Here is a 25,020-nt window from a genome sequence, read left to right on the forward strand (position 1 = left end):
TTACAGTTTGTGAATAGATGTTGTTCTCTATTATCAGCCATTTAAGAAATGTAACTGATATGGATTATCAATGGGATTTTTGGGTGTGCATTGGAGAGTTTTTCTGGAATGATCAGTATTTATTCTCCTTTTTCCTTTTCTCTTCCTTGTTTATTCTGTATATTTAACATGATGCTAAAAGTTGCAAGGAACGTCGACATGGTGTCGACCAGAACAAAAGAAAGTGCTGTCTTATTAAATTTATTGGAGAAATTATAGCCTTGAACATCGGCACTAGTCCAAAAATCATTGTTTTTATTTGGAATGAAAGACTGGAATATCTGGTTTAGTTCCCGGTCTCGGCATCCAACTATAGGCCCTTATTCAGATCTGATTACAGTACAAATTTGTTTGGAAAATGGGCAAACCATGTGCACTGCAGGTGGGGCAGATGTAACATGTGCAGAGAGAGTTAAATCTGGGAGGGGTGTGTTGAAACTGAAATCTAAATTGAAGTAAAAATAATGCAGCCAGTGTTTGCCCTGCACAGAAACAAAATAACTCACACAAATCTAACTCTCTGCACATGTTACATCTGCCCCACCTGCAGTTCACATGGTTTAGCCCATTTTCCAAACAAATGTGTACTGCGATCAGATCTGAATAAAGGCCATAGTGTGGATATCTTTATCTACCCAATTTTGGAGACGTACGATCATTTTCCCTGTGTACAGTACTTCTGTCTTTGTATGTTGTATATTTGCATTTTAGATATTTGAATATCTCTGTATGTAATTGTATGCTGTTATTGCCGCATATTATTGTGATTTTATTGGTGACACGTATGTGTGCTTTCATAGAAGTGCTTTTTAAACTGCCTCGCCTTACAAAATTGCATTGAGTATATATAGGAAGCGTTAAATATACACAGGTGATTACGATATAAGAGACAGTGGCGTAACTAGCGGTAGGCAACCCCCCGCGGTGGCCGGGGGGGAGCCGGGGCCACAGGGGCGCAGGTTTTGGAGAGGTGCGCTCGGCAACCTTCTCCATGACAACGCCAGCAGCAGCCCGCAGGCTGTTTGATCCCTGCAGCCACCATCCTCAGGTATAGGCGGTCCTGCGCTGTCACATCTCTGAGTGACAGCGCAGTTAGCCCCTCAGCGCTCCGTTACCAGCCAATTGTAGCGCTGCTTGTGGGGGGTCCCAGCGCTGTAGTCACTACAGCGCTGGGACCCCCCACAAGCAGCGCCACAATTGGCTTGTAACGGAGCGCTGAGGGGCTAACTGCGCTGTCACTCAGATGCTGTGCCCGCACTAAGTCCGCGCTGTGTCATTATGCCGGGGGAGCTGAGGAGACGGAGCCCGCTGTAACATTATGCTGGGGGAGCTGTCACTCTCCGCCCTACGGTGTCTCCACATAGCGCCTGCAGCGCTATTTCATTGCCTGCCCTGCCTAATAGAACCCTCCTGCTCCAGGCTGCACGGCTGTGCAGACTTCAAGCCAGCAGAGAGACCTCTGCAGGAGCAGATAAGTATAATAACTGCACCAATACACCTGCAGCAAGTTTGCATGTGAGTGTGTACACCTACCCCCCCCCCTGCAGCCTATAACCCTAACCACACACACACACACACACCACAGCCTATCACCCTAACCATACACACACACCGCAGCCTATAACCATAACCATACACACACACACCGCAGCCAATAACCCTAACCATACACACACACACCACAGCCTATCACCCTAACCATACACACACACCGCAGCCTATAACCATAACCACACACCGCAGCCAATAACCCTAACCATACACACACACACCACAGCCTATCACCCTAACCATACACACACACACACACACCGCAGCCTATAACCATACACACACACACCGCAGCCTATAACCATAACCATACACACACACCGCAGCCTATAACCATAACCATACACACACACACCGCAGCCAATAACCCTAACCATACACACACACACCACAGCCTATCACCCTAACCATACACACACACACCGCAGCCTATAACCATAACCATACACACACACACCGCAGCCAATAACCCTAACCATACACACACCCCGCAGCCTATAACCATAACCATACACACACACACCACAGCCTATAACCCTAACCATACACACACACACACCGCAGCCTATAACCATAACCATACACACCCCACAGCCAATAACCCTAACCATACACACACCCCGCAGCCTATAACCATACACACACACACCGCAGCCTATAACCCTAACCATACACACACCACAGCCTATAACCCTAACCATACACACACACACCGCAGCCTATAACCATAACCATACACACACACACCGCAGCCAATAACCCTAACCATACACACACACACACCACAGCCTATAACCCTAACCATACACACACACACACCGCAGCCTATAACCATAACCATACACACACCGCAGCCAATAACCCTAACCATACACACACCACAGCCTATCACCCTAACCATACACACACACACCACAGCCTATAACCCTAACCATACACACACACCGCAGCCTATAACCATAACCATACACACCCCACAGCCTATAACCCTAACCATACACACACCCCGCAACCTATAACCCTAACCATACACACACCACAGCCTATAACCCTAACCATAGAGTGTATAGTGTAAGGTACATTATGGTGTGGGGTGTATAGTGTGAGTGGAATTATAGTGTGTATCATATACTATAAGTGACACTAAGACGTATTGCCTAATGTATAAGGGACAGTATGTGGGGGGGCGCCTGAAAATATTTTGGCTGGGGGGAGCAAAATTTATAGTTACGCCACTGATAAGAGAACAAGGCGGGCTATAATAGAAGATTCTGTCCGACACCAGGCCAGCCCTTTGCTGAAGTCCGCAGTGACGAAACGCATTGGGGCGTGGCCTGGTGTCGCTCGTCTATTTGCTGTCCGAATGTGAGAGTGGAACCACTCCAACATCCTGTGTGGAAACACAGAGATACATGCTGTTATACATTGCGGTTGTGTTTAACCGCCTATTGCGGTACGTTACGTTACCCTATACTTGTCCATGCTTGGAATGTTTTCAAAATAAAAATGTGTAACTTTTGATATTGCACTATGGAGCGTTCTCATTTATTCTTCTAGACTTCTGAAACCTGTGGAAACCAGGTATCGTTGGAGCAGCCGGGTTGAAAGTAAACCCAGAGTGCATTCCTAACATCTGACTGGAACATTGACCCATTGATCTGTGGACTTCCACTTTATTGAATCAACGTCTAAGGTTTATTCTGCGCACTTAAATTTATTTTGCATATATTATATATATATATATATATATATATATATATATCTATATATATCCAAGAATTCGGATCACACTCTCCTCCAAAGGGTTCAAGCAACTGCTGGGGTGCCAAACTCAGTTATCCGGACCAGTCCAGTAACAATAACATTGTACAAGGCATAGAGGACACTCACCAGTCTTCTTCTTAAGCAGATATATTTATTTCATCATCCCAACAGTAAAGTGCAAATAGTGCAAGACAGTGGGCCGATGTCTTGCACTATTTGCACTTTACTGTTGGGATGATGAAATAAATATATCTGCTTAAGAAGAAGACTGGTGAGTGTCCTCTATGCCTTGTACAATATATCTATATATATCTATATATATATATATATATAGATATATATATATACACACACACACACACACACACCTAGCAGCTATTACGCAGTTTACAACACTTTTGGTTTAATAATTATTCCACTTTTATATCCAGCGGTCTCCACGCTGGTCTTATTGTATTCATCCACTACGGAGCCGGTGAACGCAAACCGGAGGCGTCAGAGGTATCATAGCAACGGCCATGTGATCCAGCAAGGCGGAGCTGAGATCCTGGAAGCACAGCGTGCGGACACCGGCGTGCAGTTGGACACACAACATAGAGCTGCTAGTTAAAGATAAGAGAGCACACGGCTCTGGTTTTTCTTTGCACAGCACCTATGCACTTTAAAGCTCACGTCCTGATGACAAGACCGCACCGGTCTTGAAACGACGACATGACACTGTTTGTATAACTAACTTGCAATATAAACATGGTCTACACCAAAGCTGACTGAGTGCCGCCTGCATCTTTGGAACCCTGCCATAGGCCCCCGGGATCCCATCTTTGGCTTACTAGTATCGAAATAAAAGTAGTATGAGATAATAAGCAGAAGAGAGATTCCGTAACCCCTAAGGATGATGTACAGAAATAAATAGCTTTTGGCATGTTCCCCACATTGCATACAGTACACTATACCTGCAGTATGTTGCGCACACAGCTCAGGTATGCTGTTGATCATTAAATCTCCTAACGTTATACATGTAGCACAATGCCAGGGGAACATGCCCCTTGTTTCAGGCTGTTTGGGTGCCAATAGGCCGGCGATGAAACTGATCCCTTGTTACGAGACGATGTTGATGTATACTCTGCACATCTGACTTTTCTTAAGCTGAGATACCATGCGTGTTTGTGAGGACTGTCATGAGGCCCCCGGTTATAAAGATCAGCAAAGTGTGTATGTAATCTTCTGCGGAGGAAATGGTTGAAATGCCAAAGAACCCCTCACACTTCAGTCTCTCAGTGGGGTTTCTTCTGCCACGACCCTGTCCAAGCCTTAACCTACACCAGCTGTAATACCATCCAGCACACAGCTATCTGCGCCCCTTGCAAATACTTTAATTAAGGCGCGGGGTGTAAGAGGAGACAAAACACAAGAGGAAAATTCCATTAAGTACGATGCAGACACGCTTGCGACATGTTAGACCGTGCTGAGTAATGACACTGCCGGGGGTTGTGTACAAATTATTACAATGGAGAACCTTCAAATACTTTCTATTCCCCACTTCCCTATTGAATAAGCCCTCCTGGGGTAACGCTGTAAAATTACACCAACAGGGGGCTTGGAGTAACAATTTATGGAACAAGAGGGGCAAATGTAGCACTGGTCTAGTGAAGAGATGATGTTATAACAGACAGACGCTTCGGTTTACATTTCTACACAGGTTTTCTGGACTGCTGTGTGTGGCGGCCATAGTGGATAGACCGCAGGGCACGCAGTTAGGGCATTTGACTAAATAAAGCACTGTTAGGAAGACCGCAGTACTTATTGGTACCTCCTAAAATTATGCAGTATTTCTAGATCAGATCTAAGCATTGCATGTTCTGGGCCAAAATACACCAGTGGTTCCCAAACCGTGTGCCGAGGCTCTTGCACGGTTGCCTCAGTTTGGTGAACCCTCCTGCATGACTTGTGCTGTAGGAAAGCACCTTCATGGACATTGCTGACTGGCCTGATGTTCGTACGGACCAAGCAGAGTTAACCGGTGATTGTTGTTCCTTGTTCCTGTGACTCTGATTTTTGCACATTCACCTCATAGGCGGCTTGAGATCAGTGCATACAGAAATCAGGGCAATTTGGAAGCAGACAGTACCTGGCCATTTGGATCCTTGCTGCCGTTGCTGGATCCTAATACCATCCTAAGAGATCCTGAACGGCTGGATTTACATAGCCAGTTGGATTAACTGTTCATTCTCCAGGTTTTCCGATCATCATGGGTCAAGCTGATATTCCGGAGCTAAACACTATATTTATCGATTTGTTCTCAACAAACAGCCCGCAAATGTGGTCTGCAATCCTGGCTTCAAGTTTATCATCATCATATAAGTTTACTGACACTCTAATACTGCTGAGACAATTGCCGTTATTTAATGAGAGATATTAAACTTTGCACTTGACAATAATTAGTAAAAAAATTTTTAGAAGGATTCTAAGAACATGGTGGTTACATTTAATAGGATTGGGTAAGAAATCTCCAGTTTAAAGTGGCAATCATTTACACTGCAAAACCAGTTCCATTTTCCAAGTGTAAACCTGGAGATTTCTTACCAAATCTCTCCCTTTCTGAATCTTTAATCCTATTACATTTCACCCATCTTTTTTGCATCATTATGTAGATATTTTAATCAAAGTGTTTTATTTGTTTTATCATATTACTATATTGCAATATTATTGCTATATTTTATGTCTTGATTTTCTTTGTATCCAGTGTTGCTCTTATACTCATGTCTGTGTGCTCTTATCAAGAACTGTCATATTGCAGCTCTATTATTAATTAATTAAAAAAAATGGCAAGTTACAATGGGGCAGATGTATTAAGCCTGGTGAAGTGATAAAGTGGTGATAAAGAGGTGATAAAGTGGAAGGTGATAACGCACCAGCCAATCAACTGTGTTTGAAAATGACAGTTAGAAGCTGATTGGCTGGTGCATTATCACCTCTTTACCAGGCTTAATACATCTGCCCTTTCATATCTAAATAACAGCATTACCTGCTAAGTATTTTTGGTAATTGGTGGTGAATATAGCGCTATTTATTTTCTCATTTATGTTCCAGGCCTATTTGTCATTTCAATAGTAGACATATTGGGCAGATTTAAGCGTGCGCTAATTTTTTAAAAACTCCAGGGCACAGGGCTTTCCCTATTACTTTGAAGGAGATAAATTGAGCTTAGCGGCTTTATAGAAATCATCAGGTCTTTTTTTTTTTTCCTAGCGCCCCCAGAGGAAGTCTGATTTTTTCCTAACAATTATTTGGAAAAAGTCTTCGGGACTAATGCGGCCTATATATACCTGACGATTTCAGGGCATTGTCTAAGCGATCTCACTAGATTCCTTAGATGATCATTAATATTTTTCATTTAAAAGGCACCACAAATGATTTTCAGTGCTGTACAATGGGAAAACGCCCCTACATCGCTCCGTGTGCAGGGTCCACAGCGATTGCGGCCAAAACCTTGCATCCTGTTGGATTCCCCCCTATATTGTACAGTATATTGGCATGTTGGAAACTGAATGTTGGTATTTTAGGACTGCTACATCTGGAATCTGTATTACCAATACATCTGTATCGTTGCATCGGGCTTGTCTGTTGCATCTTTTGCGGATTGCCGACGGCTTGTGTACTATGTTCCTATTCTATCAATAAACACTTGTTCTTGTAAACCAAACAAAAATAAAATGACCGTTTGTGATGTGTTATCATTGCACAACAGTGACCAGGGGGGGGGGGGGTCCAGATGGCTGAAAGACACTGACTGTAGTAGTTAATAGGTCAACAACATAGGGTCAACATACCTATGGTTGACATGGTCAAAAGGTCAACATGGCAATGGTTGACACGCAAAAAGGTTGGCCTTCATTTTTGAACAAACTTTTGGACTTTAATACTTTTACCAATCGGATTTCCACGAGTGCAGCAAGACACGCGACCGACACAGTGCACTAACCGGGGGTTCACACGCGCAAGTGTTGACATTGGCTAAAAACTAACGTTAAAAACGCATGTCCACAGCTGGAGCGGTGAGACCAGCAGGGGTAGCTCCGGTTGGTCCTCCGTTGTATATTACACCCAGTATACAGCGGCGTGTGTATCTGGAACGCCGCTAATAGCGCGTAGTAATAATTCCATCACTGTATGGAGCCTAGAGATAACAGCTGGAGCGATGAGACCAGCAGGGGTAGCTCCAGTTGGTCCTCCATTGTATATTACACCCAGTATACAGCGGGCATGTGTATCTGGGACGCCGCTAATAGCGCGTAGTAATAATTCTATCACTGTACGGAGCCTAGAGATAACAGCTGGAGCGGTGAGACCAGCAGGGGTAGCTCCGGTTGGTTCTCCATTGTATATTACACCCAGTATACAGCGGGCGTGTGTATCTGGAACGCCGCTATTAGCGCGTAGTAATAATTCCATCACTGTATGGAGCCTAGAGATAACAGCTGGAGCGGTGAGACCAGCAGGGGTAGCTCCGGTTGGTCCTCCGTTGTATATTACACCCAGTATACAGCGGCGTGTGTATCTGGGACGCCGCTAATAGCGCGTAGTAATAATTCCATCACTGTACGGAGGCTAGAGATAACAGCTGGAGCGGTGAGACCAGCAGGGGTAGCTCCGGTTGGTCCTCCGTTGTATATTACACCCAGTATACAGCGAGCGTGTGTATCCTGAACGCCGCTAATAGCGCGTAGTAATAATTCCATCACTGTATGGAGCCTAGAGATAACAGCTGGAGCGGTGAGACCAGCAGGGGCAGCTCCGGTTGGTCCTCCATTGTATATTACACCCAGTATACAGCGAGCGTGTGTATCTGGGACGCCGCTAATAGCGTGTAGTAATAATTCCATCACTGTACGGAGGCTAGAGACCAGCAGGGGTAGCTCCAGTTGGTCCTCCATTGTATATTACACCCAGTATACAGCGAGCGTGTGTATCTGGGACGCCGCTAATAGCGTGTAGTAATAATTCCATCACTGTACGGAGCTAGAGATAACAGCTGGAGCGGTGAGACCAGCAGGGGTAGCTCCAGTTGGTCCTCCATTGTATATTACACCCAGTATACAGCGAGCGTGTGTATCTGGGACGCCGCTAATAGCGTGTAGTAATAATTCCATCACTGTACGGAGCTAGAGATAACAGCTGGAGCGGTGAGACCAGCAGGGGTAGCTCCAGTTGGTCCTCCATTGTATATTACACCCAGTATACAGCGAGCGTGTGTATCTGGGACGCCGCTAATAGCGTGTAGTAATAATTCCATCACTGTACGGAGGCTAGAGATAACAGCTGGAGCGGTGAGACCAGCAGGGGTAGCTCCGGTTGGTCCTCCGTTGTATATTACACCCAGTATACAGTGGCGTGTGTATCTGGGACGCCGCTAATAGCGCGTAGTAATAATTCCATCACTGTACGGAGGCTAGAGATAACAGCTGGAGCGGTGAGACCAGCAGGGGTAGCTCCAGTTGGTCCTCCATTGTATATTACACCCAGTATACAGCGAGCGTGTGTATCTGGGACGCCGCTAATAGCGTGTAGTAATAATTCCATCACTGTACGGAGGCTAGAGATAACAGCTGGAGCGGTGAGACCAGCAGGGGTAGCTCCGGTTGGTCCTCTGTTGTATATTATACACGATTATAATGGACAGCGCGTGCTCACACAGAAGGCATCTGCAACTAAGAACAGTTACCATCCTGATATCTCCATCACTGTTGACAACTCGACAATCTACCCTACCCAACAAGCTCGTTGCTTAGGGGTCACCCTCGACTCTGACCTGTCCTTTGTTCCCCACATTCAATCTGTCTCCAAATCATGTTACATGCATCTAAAAAACATATCCAAAATACGACCGTAACTCACACAAGACACTACTAAATCTCTTATCCATGCACTCATTATATCCCGCATTGATTATTGCAATAGTCTCCTAACTGGTCTTCCCAAGAACAGACTCTCACCACTGCAATCCATTTTAAATGCTGCTGCTAGGCTGATCTTCCTTGCAAGACGCTCATCGTCTGCTGATCCGCTCTGCCAGTCCCTCCATTGGTTGCCTGTATATTACCGTATTCAATATAAAACACTTCTACTTGCATATAAAGCTATTAACCATACTGCACCAGCATATATCTCTGCACTTATCACACAATATCTCCCATCTCGACCACTCCGCTCTGCACAAGATTTGCGTCTCTCATCTGAGCGGATCACTAGCTCCCATTCACTATTACAGGACTTTCATCGGGCTGCTCCCATCCTATGGAATGCCCTTCCATGCACAATTAGACTCTCCGCTAGCCTCCAAACTTTCAAGCGTTCCCTGAAAACTCACCTCTTCAGGCAAGCCTATCATATTTAAGTTCTACACGCATAACCCTCTGAGGCACTTATGTATTATATAGCTTCCCTTCTGGACTTGTAACTTGTTGGGACTGCTATGCTATTACTGATGCCTGTCCTTGTGTTTCCCTCCTATATCCCTATAGATTGTAAGCTTGCAGCAGGGCCCTCCTACCTCCATGTCTGTCTGTTGTTACCCAGTTTGTTTAATCACTGTTTACTATTGTAAAGCGCAACGGAATCTGCTGCGCTATATAAGAAACTGCAAATAAATAAATAAATAAATAAATAATATATGGGAGACACATTCTTTACATTCACCAGCGCAGACATATAAACCGCTCCAGACTGCCAGAGGTCGGCCTGAGAGATGCACACGTCAGGAACAATCACAGCAGCAACTGCTTCTAATCACAGGGCTATTTGTAGCTGAGAAGCCGCGGTCACAGCTCTGGGCTGGCGAGTTTATGAAATATGGAGACAGAGGCCAAACCTGCAGGGAAATTAGTCACCTCTTATCCAGGCTTTATATTGTACTAGACGGTACTGACAGATGTCATTCCTAAGACAATGCATACAGATGGAGCAGATTTTAGTGTACATTGTGCGGTGTAAAATGGTGCCTAAGTCACAGAATACCGCTTCTCACCACCATTCCCTGCAGGGATATCAGTGGCAGAAGAATCTAAGGGGTACATTTACTAAGATGAGCGTTCTACTGAAGATGGGATGTTGCCCCTAGCAACCAAAATCTACTTCTTATTTATTTAGGACCTTCTAGAACAGGCATCCTCAAGTACGGTCCTTAAGGCACACTAATGGTCCAGGTATTTGTGAAATCCATGCTTTGGAACAGGTGACCTTAAATAGTACTTCAACTCTTGATTTAACCACCTGTGCTGAAGCCTGGATATCACATTGTTAGGGCTATTTCACACACTCCGGCTCCTGCCGGGGGCGGCGAAATCCCGCACGGCGAAAAGCCGCGCCGCACACTGTACTTAATAATGGACACAATTGTGTCCATTCACACGGGACGGCCACGGCCTGGCTGCCCGGTTGCAGCCGGATCCCACCACTGGAAGCCGGAGTGTGTGAAATAGCCCTTAGTGTGCCTTGAGCCGAGGTTGGGAATGCCTGTTCTAAAATTTAACATCTAGAAAATGATTGGTTGCTATGGGAAACATCCAATCTTCAATAGAACTCCCATCTTTACCCCTTAACTGCAGGCTGAGCTAGACTGCCCTGTGGCTACATGGGATGTGAACGGCGGATTGCCATAGCGGCGGTTTTACATACACCCCCCCCCCCCCCCACACACACACACACACACCCACATCTAAGCAGAATTTAGTTTTAGAGCCCTGGAACTCTGGTCTACCTGCCAGCCTGGCATTCTGGGACCTCATACACCAGGGGTATCCAATATGCACCCCTCCAGCTCCAGAACTGCACACCCCACAGGCGGGGGATACTTGAAGTGCTGGGTGACATTGCATCACAGTAACTGAGAAGGACAGAGATTAGCGCACTGTACAATAAGAGGGAGAAAACAATCCCAATCACAGTCCATGTTTTCTGTGTCAGAGCTGCACCAGTAAGTATAGTCTGTGTAAATCACAGGCTATATATAGAAGAACAGGAGGCATCTGATCAGTGTGATCCTGCGTACAATAATTTGGCAAACCCTGACTGCCCACCATTGTTCCTGAGTGTAGAAATAGCTAAACTCCAGTAGTTCTCCTCTAATCTAATGAATATCTGCCACCTTTCACCCAGGAATGCAATCCTATTACATATAAGCTGTCCATAAGGAGAGGACAGGAAGCAGGTTGTGTATAAGAGAGTAACAAGCTCTGCAGATCCCGGCATCCCCCTTACCAAGTGTGGAAGTCTAGGTACACACACGCCATTTTGTGATAGTATGGCCGCCATTTTGGTTCGCAGAGTTGCGCAAATAAAGTTTCCATACCCGAGTATGTGTGACAATGTGGACCAGAAGGGTAGACATACTATCACATATAAATTCATAATAACACACTTACACGAAATGAAATATAGTTAAAAGGTTTAGAACGCCACACATAGCTTAGTTAGCCCTGCACACACCTGTCTATATCGTGTTTAGTACCGTTCCGTTCAGCTCATTATGCGAAGTATTCCGGTCATTGCGAATATTTCGCAATGTACACTGTCCGATAGTTATGGACATATTCCATATCCCAGAGACAGTTTCTGTTGTAAGTAGTTAAACAAAGGAAACCAGATAAAACCGGTTCTTATCCTTGCTGACGCCGAAACCACTGAACAAAGGACTCTTAAAGTTCACTCCCCTGCACCTGGTCAGACCAGGTACAGCGTCTAACCTCCAATCACAGTGGACCGGACATATGATCTCTGACCAATGAGAATGGCCTTTGACCTCCCCTTTCTGACCCTATAAGATAGGCGACCCGGAGCAGGCTCGGTCACTTCGGCACAACTACCTTCCCTGGACCTTCCTACCGGACTATCGCTCATTCCTGAACGATAGTGAGCTCTGACCGGACTGCGCTTCGCATACTAGAGTGAGACGGGTAACGGTTGCATTTATCACGGTATTTATCCTTGTAGTTATTGTTGGCTGATTGTGTTTTGTATTTGTATTCTTTCCCTTTAGCAGAGTTTGTTTAGTATTCATTGTTATTGTATTGTATCACTTGTTATACCTGTTTATTCTTATTTCTGTAACCCCCCTTTTGTCCATTAGGGACTTTAATACAATCTTTTTACGGAGTTCTAACCTCCTTACTTCTATTCAGTGGTCGTGTCTAGTTATTCGCATAATAGCGATAAGGTACATTAAGGACTCTGTCCTTACATTGCGGACTCTGTCCTTTAAGGTATATTCGCACAATTGGAGACAAAGTCCTGCGAAAGGATCTCTTATTAAGGTATCGGTTCTTGGTGTATAACATACAATAGACTGTACGCTGCGCTGCGCTACGTTTTGTTCGCACGCAGTTAGGTATAAAGGGTACGTTGGTTGCGGACTTATTACGTAACCAACGCTTTTCACTTATCGTCACTCTGGTTATATTTTAATCACCATTAACAATTGGGGTGCTCGTCCGTCCGCTCCACAGTCCAGAACTCAGTACCAGGCGTGCGGATCGACCTATACCAGCAAAAGGGTGGAAGTATTTATTTGTTTCCATTGCTGGATAGGCCGAGTCCACGGCGGTGCGGGGTTCGGGAAGTGCTAGCGCTGAACCCGGAAGTACAATAAGTGAAAGCCACGTGTTTTAAAGCATATCATACCAAAGTGTTTAGTAAACTGTACTTCTGCCTGCCACAAGTAGTTTAACGGGGTATAGTGTCTTGGGCTGCTTGTTTATTATAGTATATGTACCACGTGCGACAAGGTTCGCACACGTGGAATCTGTGTTTATTATAGTACATAGAGGATCCCCTCTGTGCAAAACTATAATTGTTCATTGTTAGTTACCGCAAAAACAGGGACTCCGCCACGTGGCGACAAGTCCTGGGCCTTTTGCAGTAACGTAAAGCGTCTATTGTGTATCACGCAAGGTGCGCGCGCACGTGCCCACATCGGGAAAGTTTCGCATCTTTGTACGTGGTTTACGGATTAAGTACGGGATTTATTTCGCATCTTGATACGTAACTCTCGGACAGAGTTAAGGGATTTATTCCACATTTAGGCGCAATTACTGCGTATAGCGAAACCCGAGCGCAACCTTGCAAATACACTATAGAACACGTGGGTGGCCGATTCATCGGCGGCCTGTGAACAGTGCATGTACACACGTGGCTGTTCATTGGTACTGCACATGCAGCACACATAGGAATTCAAAGGTGAACAGTATTTAACCACCAGTTTTATTTAAACAGTATAGCAATATACTGCGAATGAGGCGGTGATTAATAAAAGAAAATAAGTTTTTTTTCTTTTTGTTCATTTTTTTAAAACAAGCAACTCAAGCATTATTTTAATAGATTCCTATAGAGTGTTGTAAGGGATTTATACCTGCATAAGTATCTAGTGAAAAGCTACCGGCCTGGGAAAATTTTCTGTACAGAAATATTTCAAAAATTAGCATAAGACCAAGGTGTAACTAGCGCCCAGTGTGAAACATAACTGAGGCGAACGGGTGTGTGACGGCACGACTCAGCGCAGTGTAGTCCAGTGTAGGACAGTCCAGTTAGGACCCGGGTTCACGTGACGACGTGCCCATAGGAACTGCCCCTTCAGTGGAATTAATTCCGCTAGGAGGGTACAAGAAGATATATCGGAACGCACTTGTTTCCGATTAGCTACTTTAGAAATCCGATTTTTGGGGGTATAGGAAAACAAGTTTGCTATACCCTGGAAAAATTGTGCCGCATCAAGCAAGTTGGCTAGAAGTTCGCTGCTAGTTGAAAGACTTGGTGATTGAGTAACATTACCTCGCATTGTGGGCTCTTCGCTTGATTGCGTTGAAGTGTCGCTGTGTGGAGAAGTGAGTGGTTGGGGAGCTCTCAGATAAGTAATAACCCACCGATTATCTATTAAGCTGTGAACGTTTATTCCTGTAACTATGGGTAATAACGGGTCACGCTGTGATAACGTGCAAGATAGGGAGGAAGCAAGCCGGCCAAGAGGATCGGCTGCTTTTATTATGTGCAAGAAGCACGGTGAACTCGCAGTTGTTTACCAAAATAAATGGAGAAAAATGACACAAGGCAGCAAGTTAGAATTTCCCAGTGTTGGTAGCTTCGATCCAGAAATCTTATCGGCAGTAAAAGATGAAATATGCCTACTCTCCAGTCGTAAGGAGAGAGTGAAGCATATAAATATTCTTAAATTGTGGCAGAAGGAAGGACAGGAACAATGGGGAACCAGAGGTCTGGCAATACCTGATGCAATCAGCCACAATAAAAATGCAAATGCAACCGCTGCCACACTAGAATCAGCTCCCCCACCCCCATATGTGCCGAAGGGGTTAATGTCTCATAAGAAAGACCTAAGTAATCATGTACCTGTTACTAACTTGTACCCTGTTTTATCCCCTTACAAGGAAACCCGAGAGGAAAACGAGCAGCTGTTGGCACTGGCCGTCTCTCATGCAATTAATATGATTGAGGGAAAAGCTCAACCCGCTGTTGAGGCCCCAGCACAGGAGGAGGAGACGGCTGATGCCAACAGCATAGTATCGGACTCAGGTAATGATGCACCACACAGCACAGACACAAATGACTCCCAAGCAGGTCCCAGTAATGCGAATGTGGTACAAACATACCCTGTACGCACACTGGAGGTTCCCTATGGTAAGGCAGACAGAGAGGGTGTGATACCTACCAGAAAGATGACCATGCTAAACCCATGGACACGGTTAGAGCTGCGGTCCATCATTACAGATTTCCCTGACCCAAGGAAAGATCTGGCAGTGTGCCGGAAATTTGTAAGGGATCTAGGAAACTCTGATGAGCCCACCAACAAGGATTGGAGAATCATGTTGAGGGCCTGTCTCCCCACTCACATTGACATCCCGAAATTCATTCAGGATAGTGGATTGAAAGTGGACAAGGAGATAAATGATGAGATCAACCAGGAAAATATACGCCTGATTAACTTACAGTTAGGAGTGTATTTTCCTGCAGCAGTGGAATATAGCAAGATATTCACTATCAAACAACAAGATGGTGAAGTAGCTAGCGAATATTTCAACCGGGGTTTGATGGCGGTATCAAAGTACACTGGTGTCTCCGAGCCTAAGGACGACCCCCACCTGAGGGAGATGATTGTCTCTGTGCTGGTGGAAGGGCTTAGGGAAAACCTGAGAGCCAGAGTCCAAACTTCTTTTCCAAATTGGCGTGGAATGACAGTGGATGCCCTACGGGAATCTGCTGTGGACCACGACCGCAACATCAAGAAGCACAGGGAACTGCAAACTGACAAACTGATGATGGTTAGCATCCAAGCCCTTACTAATGCCCCAAACAAAGCTGCATACCAACAACCACGAAACACCAGGGACACAGGTAGAAAACCAATTATCTGTTACAACTGCAATAGGGAAGGTCATTACTCAGCTCATTGCAGGGCAGGAAACCCCAGGAATTACCAAACACATAAGCGAGAATGGGAATCTCACAGAGGTGAGACACGGAGATACCCAGCCCCTAGACAATGGGAGGAGACAGACAGGTCACGCAACATGCCTCCTCCCCATCTGATGGCTGACACTGTGCTAAGGGCAACCCAGGTCAGACCATAGGAAACAGGTCATACCTGTATCCTACAGCCAGTTAGACTAACTCAACACCTTGGAGAGGAACCTCAGGTGAAGGTTGATATAGCTGGAGTAAGGCAAACCTTTTTGGTTGATACAGGGGCGGCCAGATCTGTTCTCAACACTCCTCTTCACTTGGGTTTCACTAACCAATCAGTAGCGGCAATTGGGGTAACAGGAAAAATACAACATTACCCACTGACGAAACCAGCAGAGGTTACAATCGGGCCTTTGCATACCAAACACTCTTTCCTGTTGGCTGCAGCGGCCCCGACTAACCTTCTGGGTAGAGATTTACTATGCAAAATGGGATGTGTCATCTATTGCACCCCCGATGGGGTATTCCTGGACACTCCTAAAAATCTTACACAAGAAGTGCAAGATATGCTGGACAGTCCTCAGAGGCTAATGTTGTGTTCTACTGTTGTAGAATCAAATCCATCTAGGGTAGCTGAAATTACAGCACAAATACCGGGTTCCCTTTGGACTAAAGATGGACAGGACGCTGGGCTAATGGCAAATGTAGCTCCAGTAGAAATCCGCTTAAAAGAAGGCAGGATAGCCCCAAAAATACCGCAATACCCTCTAAAACCTGAAGTTGAGCTAGGAATATTTCCAGTGATCCAACGATTGCTCCAACAGGAAATCCTAGTTAGAACTTCCAGCACGGCCAATAGTCCCATCTTTCCTGTGAAAAAGAGCGGGGGGAGGGGCTACAGACTAGTGCAGGATTTAAGAGGGGTAAACAAGGTAGTTGAGAGCCAATTCCCCGTAGTGCCAAACCCAGCTGTCATACTAATGCAAATCCCACCTCATTGTACTCATTTCACAGTTATTGATTTGTGTTCAGCATTCTTCTCCGTCCCTTTGCATCCTGACAGCCAGTATCTGTTCGCCTTTACTTACAGAGGAGTACAGTATACCTGGACACGACTCCCCCAAGGATTCATAGACAGCCCCAGCATCTTCTCCCAGGCCTTGCATGATTGTTTACAATCCTTTCAACCCATGAGTGGTTCGATACTGATACAATATGTCGACGACTTATTGTTGTGTTCTGAGTCACTGGAGTCATCAGTGGATGACACTAGACAGCTACTGATGCATCTCTCAGGGACAGGACATAAAGTATCAAAGGATAAGCTGCAATTATGCCAGACCAGGGTTAAGTATCTGGGTCACTGCCTTACCCAAGGGCTGAGACACCTCACCGACGACAGAATCCAAGCGATTCAGAACATGGTACTGCCACAGACCCAACATCAGATCCGTACGTTCTTAGGCATGTGTGGATACTGTCGCAATTGGATCCCAGGATTCTCTATTCTGGCATTACCACTGCAAGAGATGGTTTCCTCAACTAAGCCTGAGCGGGTCTCTCATACTGAGGAATCTGAGCTGGCTTTCGAGGAACTAAAGGTGAGCCTAACAAAGGCCCCAGCACTGGGAATGCCAGATTATGGGAAACCCTTTGAACTGTACGGAACTGAATCAGGTGGGTGTGCGGCAGGAGTACTTGTACAAAAACATGGTGATGCCAACCGACCAATAGCGTACTACAGTGGCCAGCTGGACACAGTAGCACGCTCACTCCCAACTTGCTTACGAAGTGTGGCTGCAATAGCACAACTAGTAAGTAAGAGTGAGGACGTAGTGTTGGGACACGATTTAACTGTTCATGCTCCCCATGCTGTCTCTGCCCTCCTAAATTCTGCCCAAACACGTCATGTGTCCTCAGCACGGTTCACTAAGTGGGAACTGGCGCTGATGGCCCCAGTAAATATTACCATCAAAAGATGCAACACACTAAACCCAGCCACATTCCTTCCTCATGTGCCTTCCAAGGCACAAAGGGTGGAGGGTGATGGGAATGTTGCTGAATATGGTAAAGCAGAGTTTAGTGAGAGTGAGGACAAACATGATTGCATGTCCTACCTGAATCAGACCTTCACAGCACGTCCTGACATAAGCGACAGCCCATTAAGTGAGGTAGACATAACCTTATTCACAGATGGTAGCTGTCATAGACAGACGGACACGGGAGAGCTGTGCACAGGTTACGCAGTAGTAGATGGAGAAGGTATTGTGGAAGCTGAACCCTTGGGACCACCTCACTCAGCACAAGTAGCGGAACTGGTGGCACTAACCAGAGCATGTGAACTGGCCCAAGGAAAATCAGTCAACATATATACCGACTCCAGATATGCTTTCGGAGTAGTCCATGATTTTGGAGCCCTATGGCGCCTCCGAAATTTCATGACGGCGGCTGGCACACCAGTGGCGCATGCGACATATATTAGGAGACTTCTGGGAGCTATTCAGCTTCCAGACAGAGTGGCTGTTATCAAGTGCAAAGCTCACACATCAGAGAAGGACCCGGTGTCACTTGGTAACAGCCGCGCTGATGAGGCAGCGAAAAGGGCCGCATGCCCTGTAAATATTTTCACCCATCCTACCAACCTTTGTACACTGAACATAGTATCCACATCCAAACTGATAGACATGCAGAATTTGTGTTCCCCACAGGAAAGAGCAGTATGGAAGTCGAAGGGATGTGGCCAAGAGTCTACCGGACTTTGGAGAGATGGACACGGGAAACCAGTGGCCCCCAGAGCATACCTTCCTAGTCTAGCCGAGGCGGCCCATGGGCTGACACATCTTGGGAAGGAAGGTATGTGCAAGCTGGTAAAGGCCTACTGGTGTGCACCAGGGTTCGCTTCTCAAGCAGGTAGAGTGGCAATGTCATGCCTCACCTGTTTGAGGAAGAACGTTGGAAAAGCCATCCCAACAGAGCCATCCCACATCCCTCCTACAGAAGGCCCTTTCCAGGTAATACAAATCGACTTCATACAGTTACCACCCTGTAGAAATTTGAAATATGTATTGGTTTGTGTTGACATGTTTTCCAGCTGGGTGGAGGCTTTCCCCGCTGCCTCCAACACCGCTACCTTTACAGCAAAGAAAATATGTCAGGAGTTTGTCTGTAGATATGGTATCCCAAAGGTCATTGAGAGTGACAGAGGCACTCATTTCACAGGAGAGGTCTTCCAAATCATGTGTAAACTCCTGGGGATTAATAGTAAACTTCATACTCCATATCGTCCCCAGGCGAGCGCCAAAGTTGAGAGAATGAATGGTACTATTAAGAACAAATTGGGTAAAGTTATGGCTGAAACAGGGTTGTTATGGCCAGAGGCACTGCCTATTGTGTTGTATAGCATTAGGACCACTCCCAGGACTCCGCTCAACCTGTCCCCCTTCGAGATACTGTTTGGTCGGCAGCCACACATCATGATAGACCCACAGGATGATCTAAAATGTAATAATGAGCTAACTGTACAGTATATCCTAAAGCTAAACAAACAGCTAAGGGAGCAACAAAAGCAGCTGAATTTTCTGAACCCTGATATGCCTACCGAGAATTGTCATAATCTTAAACCAGGAGACTTTGTTATGATCCGAAATTTCTTACGCTCAGGTTGTTTGATAGACCGTTGGGAAGGACCGTACCAAGTTTTGTTGACCAGCACTACATCGATTAAAGTCGCAGAGAGAGAGACTTGGATACATTCGTCCCACTGCAAGAAAGCCAGTAACCCAGAATCCCAGTGTGCAGAGAGCGAGAGAGAAGAAGTGTCGCTAGAAGCATTGTTTCGGGAACACTGAGAAGCAGCCAAGGTCGAGCAACCTGAGCGAACAAAGGTCTAAGAGCAGAGCAAAATAAAAGTCTCCTGGGCAGAGATGATGGAAGGACTCCAAGCAAAAGGTTCACAGTTATGCATATATGTCTTTGTTTTCTTTCTGTGTTCTTTCTTTCATCCAAAAATACTTGGTGGCTGCCACATTCTAGAGCGATCGGAGCGGAGTCCTGACAGTGTAATAATGGACCCAGATATGGGTGAGGTAGAATCCCTAAACCAGCTTGACACTTTACCCATGACAGGAGAAGGTAAAAGGTATGAGGAAAACGTAGTTCAAGGGCTATGTGATGGTTTATTGTCTGGTGAGTACTGTGTCTGTAGATATTGTCAACCTAAAATGGAAGAAGGATGCATCCAGCGATGTCAGTCGACCAGTAAGGCAACTACCGGCCAACATCCTTTGAGTGATTACCACTCATTAGTGGGTAAGGTTTTAAACCAAACAGAATGCTGGGTGTGTTCTCAAGTATTACATAAAAGGAGTAGTGTAGGCCTAGTCCCATACCCGCTTAATATTTCAGAGATAAGCGTATTAAACAAGGGGAGGCCATTGGATAAGAGATACCTGTATACCAGGTCCCCTAGTCTTAGATTACACCCATACCAAGTGGATAAATCCCTGGTATGTATGAACTTCTCAAGTTCCAGAACAATTGGTACTTGGGAAGTGACATGGCAAAACCAGACAATAACTTACTCCCAGCGTCCAGATGGAGAGCCCATAGATAAAGAATTATTATTAAAAATCCGAACCAGTGGAAGACACTATAAATATGTTTACACGGTGAAGAAAAGTAAAATGATGGCCGGCAGAGTATCAGCTGGCTACTGTAATATGACCCTACAGCCAGAAACATGTGAGGAACGAGTCAGGGAGCAGGGGACGGGGATGTTCTTATGGATAATGTGTGACAAGATAATGAAATACTCTGTCCCTTATTTTCTCCCTGACGATGTTTATTATATTTGTGGTAGAAGGGCATACAAATGGCTCTCCATGAACTACGTTGGTATTTGTTATCTAGGCAGAGTGTTACCGGAAGTGATGACCCTCACACACGATGAGATGATGAACGTACACAGAGGTATTTCTCCTCCTTACACTCATACCCATTATGACCAAATCCATAAAAGGGATTTAACAATAAGAAAAGAACCCCTAGCTTCTGAAATGATACACGAGTCGTTCGGTATCCAATTCCTCATTGCATTAGATATCACCCATACCGCCAGAGGAGTTATCAATTTTAAGTATATACAAGCATTAGCAAGCTTGGTAGATAACATCACTGAGATTTATGATGACACCTTTAGATACACTGGGAAGGAGTTACAAGCGTATAAAAGAGAGCTAGTTCAACATCGAATGGTGTTGAACTATCTGACAGCTATGACAGGAGGATATTGTGTCACCCTCTCTACACAGTTTGGGGTGAAATGTTGTACATATATCACCAACAATACTGAAGACCCAGAAGAAATCATCGATCACCGGATGGATGAGATTCTTCAGCTTAAATGGGAATTTAGAAGGGAACATAATATCAGCCTGGCAGAAATAGGTAACAAAGTTAGCGAATGGACCTCCTGGTTGAATCCAATGCACTGGTTCTCTGGTCTAGGAGAATGGGCGCAGGGGATCATAGCTAGCATAGGAAAACTCCTTCTCTGTATCGGTGGTACCATCATAGTCTTTGTGCTATTGTTCAAATGTATAAAGGTGGTGACCCGGGGAAAGACAAAACGTACCGAAATCATGAGTGTAAGAACGAGAGATACAGAGGAAGACCAGGGTTTGGTATATGACCCTAAAATCGAAACCACCTCCCTTTAAGGAAACCATATTTGTGAACGTGTATATGTTGTAACCACCCCTGTTTTTATTTTTATCCCAAAATTGTACATTATCCTTCGTGACCCTGAGTAGGTTGTTCGATAAATGCGGCCCATCGTTTATCCATGATCCTGGATCAGCCGAGAGCAGATGGCTTACTCCCCTTATATGTTTAATTCATGTATCCCAATTTCTCTGTTAGGATTATGAATTTCTGTATTGTCGTGTGAAATGTTTTGTAATGTAACAGTTTTATATTTACTGTTAAAGGGTGGACTGTGGAAGTCTAGGTACACACACGCCATTTTGTGATAGTATGGCCGCCATTTTGGTTCGCAGAGTTGCGCAAATAAAGTTTCCATACCCGAGTATGTGTGACAATGTGGACCAGAAGGGTAGACATACTATCACATATAAATTCATAATAACACACTTACACGAAATGAAATATAGTTAAAAGGTTTAGAACGCCACACATAGCTTAGTTAGCCCTGCACACACCTGTCTATATCGTGTTTAGTACCGTTCCGTTCAGCTCATTATGCGAAGTATTCCGGTCATTGCGAATATTTCGCAATGTACACTGTCCGATAGTTATGGACATATTCCATATCCCAGAGACAGTTTCTGTTGTAAGTAGTTAAACAAAGGAAACCAGATAAAACCGGTTCTTATCCTTGCTGACGCCGAAACCACTGAACAAAGGACTCTTAAAGTTCACTCCCCTGCACCTGGTCAGACCAGGTACAGCGTCTAACCTCCAATCACAGTGGACCGGACATATGATCTCTGACCAATGAGAATGGCCTTTGACCTCCCCTTTCTGACCCTATAAGATAGGCGACCCGGAGCAGGCTCGGTCACTTCGGCACAACTACCTTCCCTGGACCTTCCTACCGGACTATCGCTCATTCCTGAACGATAGTGAGCTCTGACCGGACTGCGCTTCGCATACTAGAGTGAGACGGGTAACGGTTGCATTTATCACGGTATTTATCCTTGTAGTTATTGTTGGCTGATTGTGTTTTGTATTTGTATTCTTTCCCTTTAGCAGAGTTTGTTTAGTATTCATTGTTATTGTATTGTATCACTTGTTATACCTGTTTATTCTTATTTCTGTAACCCCCCTTTTGTCCATTAGGGACTTTAATACAATCTTTTTACGGAGTTCTAACCTCCTTACTTCTATTCAGTGGTCGTGTCTAGTTATTCGCATAATAGCGATAAGGTACATTAAGGACTCTGTCCTTACATTGCGGACTCTGTCCTTTAAGGTATATTCGCACAATTGGAGACAAAGTCCTGCGAAAGGATCTCTTATTAAGGTATCGGTTCTTGGTGTATAACATACAATAGACTGTACGCTGCGCTGCGCTACGTTTTGTTCGCACGCAGTTAGGTATAAAGGGTACGTTGGTTGCGGACTTATTACGTAACCAACGCTTTTCACTTATCGTCACTCTGGTTATATTTTAATCACCATTAACACAAGGCAGAAGGAGCACTGCGTACCCATTTGTCACCAGTGGGGGAGGCACGGAGCCAGACATCAGGTCCAGACAAGACTACAACAATCACTTGTTAAAATGTGCACAAATTTCACCTTTATATTATCCAATAAAAAGAACTCTTGTTTTGGTGCAGGGGGCGTATGGACATTAGTTTTTTGCCTTTTATTTTGTCCTGAATGTCAACATAGTCAACCTGGACACCGTCAAAGTGTACCACATCCCCAAGGTGTGTTTTTGTGCTCGACACACTATTTTATTATTTTAAGTGTCTCTACAACATGCATAAAGTGGAGGTCGCCATAATGGGGACTCAAACTTGATCCATTTACCACATAATTGACAATTTTTTTCTCAAAAAACATTCAGATTTTTTAAATATCAATTATATATATGTTGTGGAAACCGAAATTGCACCTCTATGCTATTAATGTATTGTGAACGTCCTCTACGCCATTTACTACGCTAGTTGCGTAGATCTAGTTTAAATCAAAATAATCTTTATTCGATCAAGGACGGACGTAATGCATTAATATCTAATCATTGTGGTACTCCCGACATATGCACATTATGTATTCCCTTAAGTATTGGAATATGATCGTCCATACTTTATTGTTTAGTATTGATGTAACCACCGTCACAGACGCAAGTTCATTAAATTATTGGCAATGAGATTAATTACACAACTCCAGAGATATATGTATATATAGATGTGTATGTGTATTGAGACATGTGCAAATAGCCCCAGCCAAGGAACAAAGGGCTGTAAACCTAGCTGGTTTAAGCCACCTATACCTCATGGCTAGGAAGAACTCCAGATTGACATCTGAAACCAAAGTAATAAAGAACCAATGAGAGGATGCCTGGTCTCCTGGTCTCACCCAATCATGAACAAGACTGACCCTCCAGCTCCTTCCCTATTAAAAGGGAGCTACACTGGATTCCCAGACACATGTGATCTTACAGAGCACATTCCCGGGATCCTGGGGGGAGAGTGCGGGCAATCGTATCTCTGCGTCTGTGACGGTAATTTATATCTTTATATGTGTGTTTGTTGCACTGTGTCAGCTGAACTTGTGTTCCATAGTCACTGCGTTTGTTTAAATCCTTTATGTAATACCTATTCATTGTATATTTTGTATTGTAGAATTGTTCTTGAATATTGATTGTTACCCTTTTATAACCATTGTCCATTAGGGACTTAAATATACTAGGACACAGGGTTAGATCCATGATCCCACCATAACTGATTGTCCGTGCGTATCTATTATTTTATAAGTATATAGCGTATGAGACGCTTTAAAAGGTTTTCTTATTCTCAATGAGGATAAGTGTAAATGTATAGTATTATTTAAAGGTGGTCTGAAAGGGTTAACCTGATAAACCACAGAGACAATGGTGTGTGTAGTGTTCATTCTAGCACCTGCCAACTTTGAAAACCCATGCTGTTCCTCTTCCCTGCCTGCAGTGCCGCTGTCGGCTGTAGGGCTTCTAGCACAGTGTGGTCTGTATATCAGCACTGAGATGCAAACCAGACCTGTGCTAGAAACACCACAGCAGACAGCCACACCCCAGGCAGGGAAGAGGAACTGCACGGGTTTTCAAAGTTGGCGGGTGCTAGAATGAACAGTATGTGTGTTTGAACCTATTCATATGTAAATGTATTTTACAACCTTTCACAGTGTCTGTGCAAGGAGATGCCTTAGATACAGCTCCACTGCTGTAAATTAAGTGATGGCCAGGTAGTTGCTAAGGGTAACGTGAAAAGGTAACAAGTGAGTAAGGTTAAGGAAACAGCGTAACTATTTTATTGTCCACTGGTTTATTAAATATTAGTTATTCATAATATCTAGTGTCTAAACAATCACTAGCAAAAAGTATCACTGAGGATGCAGTCTTACCCAGTCACTAAGAACCAGTGACATCACTGACAACACAGCCTATCCATTTATGGGGAAACAGTGACATACTTGAGA

General features: G+C 44.7%; 1 protein-coding gene across 4 annotated transcripts in view; it reads right to left on the reverse strand.

Annotated features, from left to right (window-relative positions):
• Window positions 1-25,020, reverse strand: part of SBF2 (SET binding factor 2) — a 323,119-nt gene that overhangs the window by 84,460 nt on the left and 213,639 nt on the right. The window lies entirely within an intron of this gene.

Source organism: Crinia signifera, chromosome 11, assembly GCF_055691185.1.
Source record: "Crinia signifera chromosome 11, ASM5569118v1, whole genome shotgun sequence".
In the NCBI taxonomy this organism is placed as follows: Eukaryota; Metazoa; Chordata; class Amphibia; order Anura; family Myobatrachidae; genus Crinia; species Crinia signifera.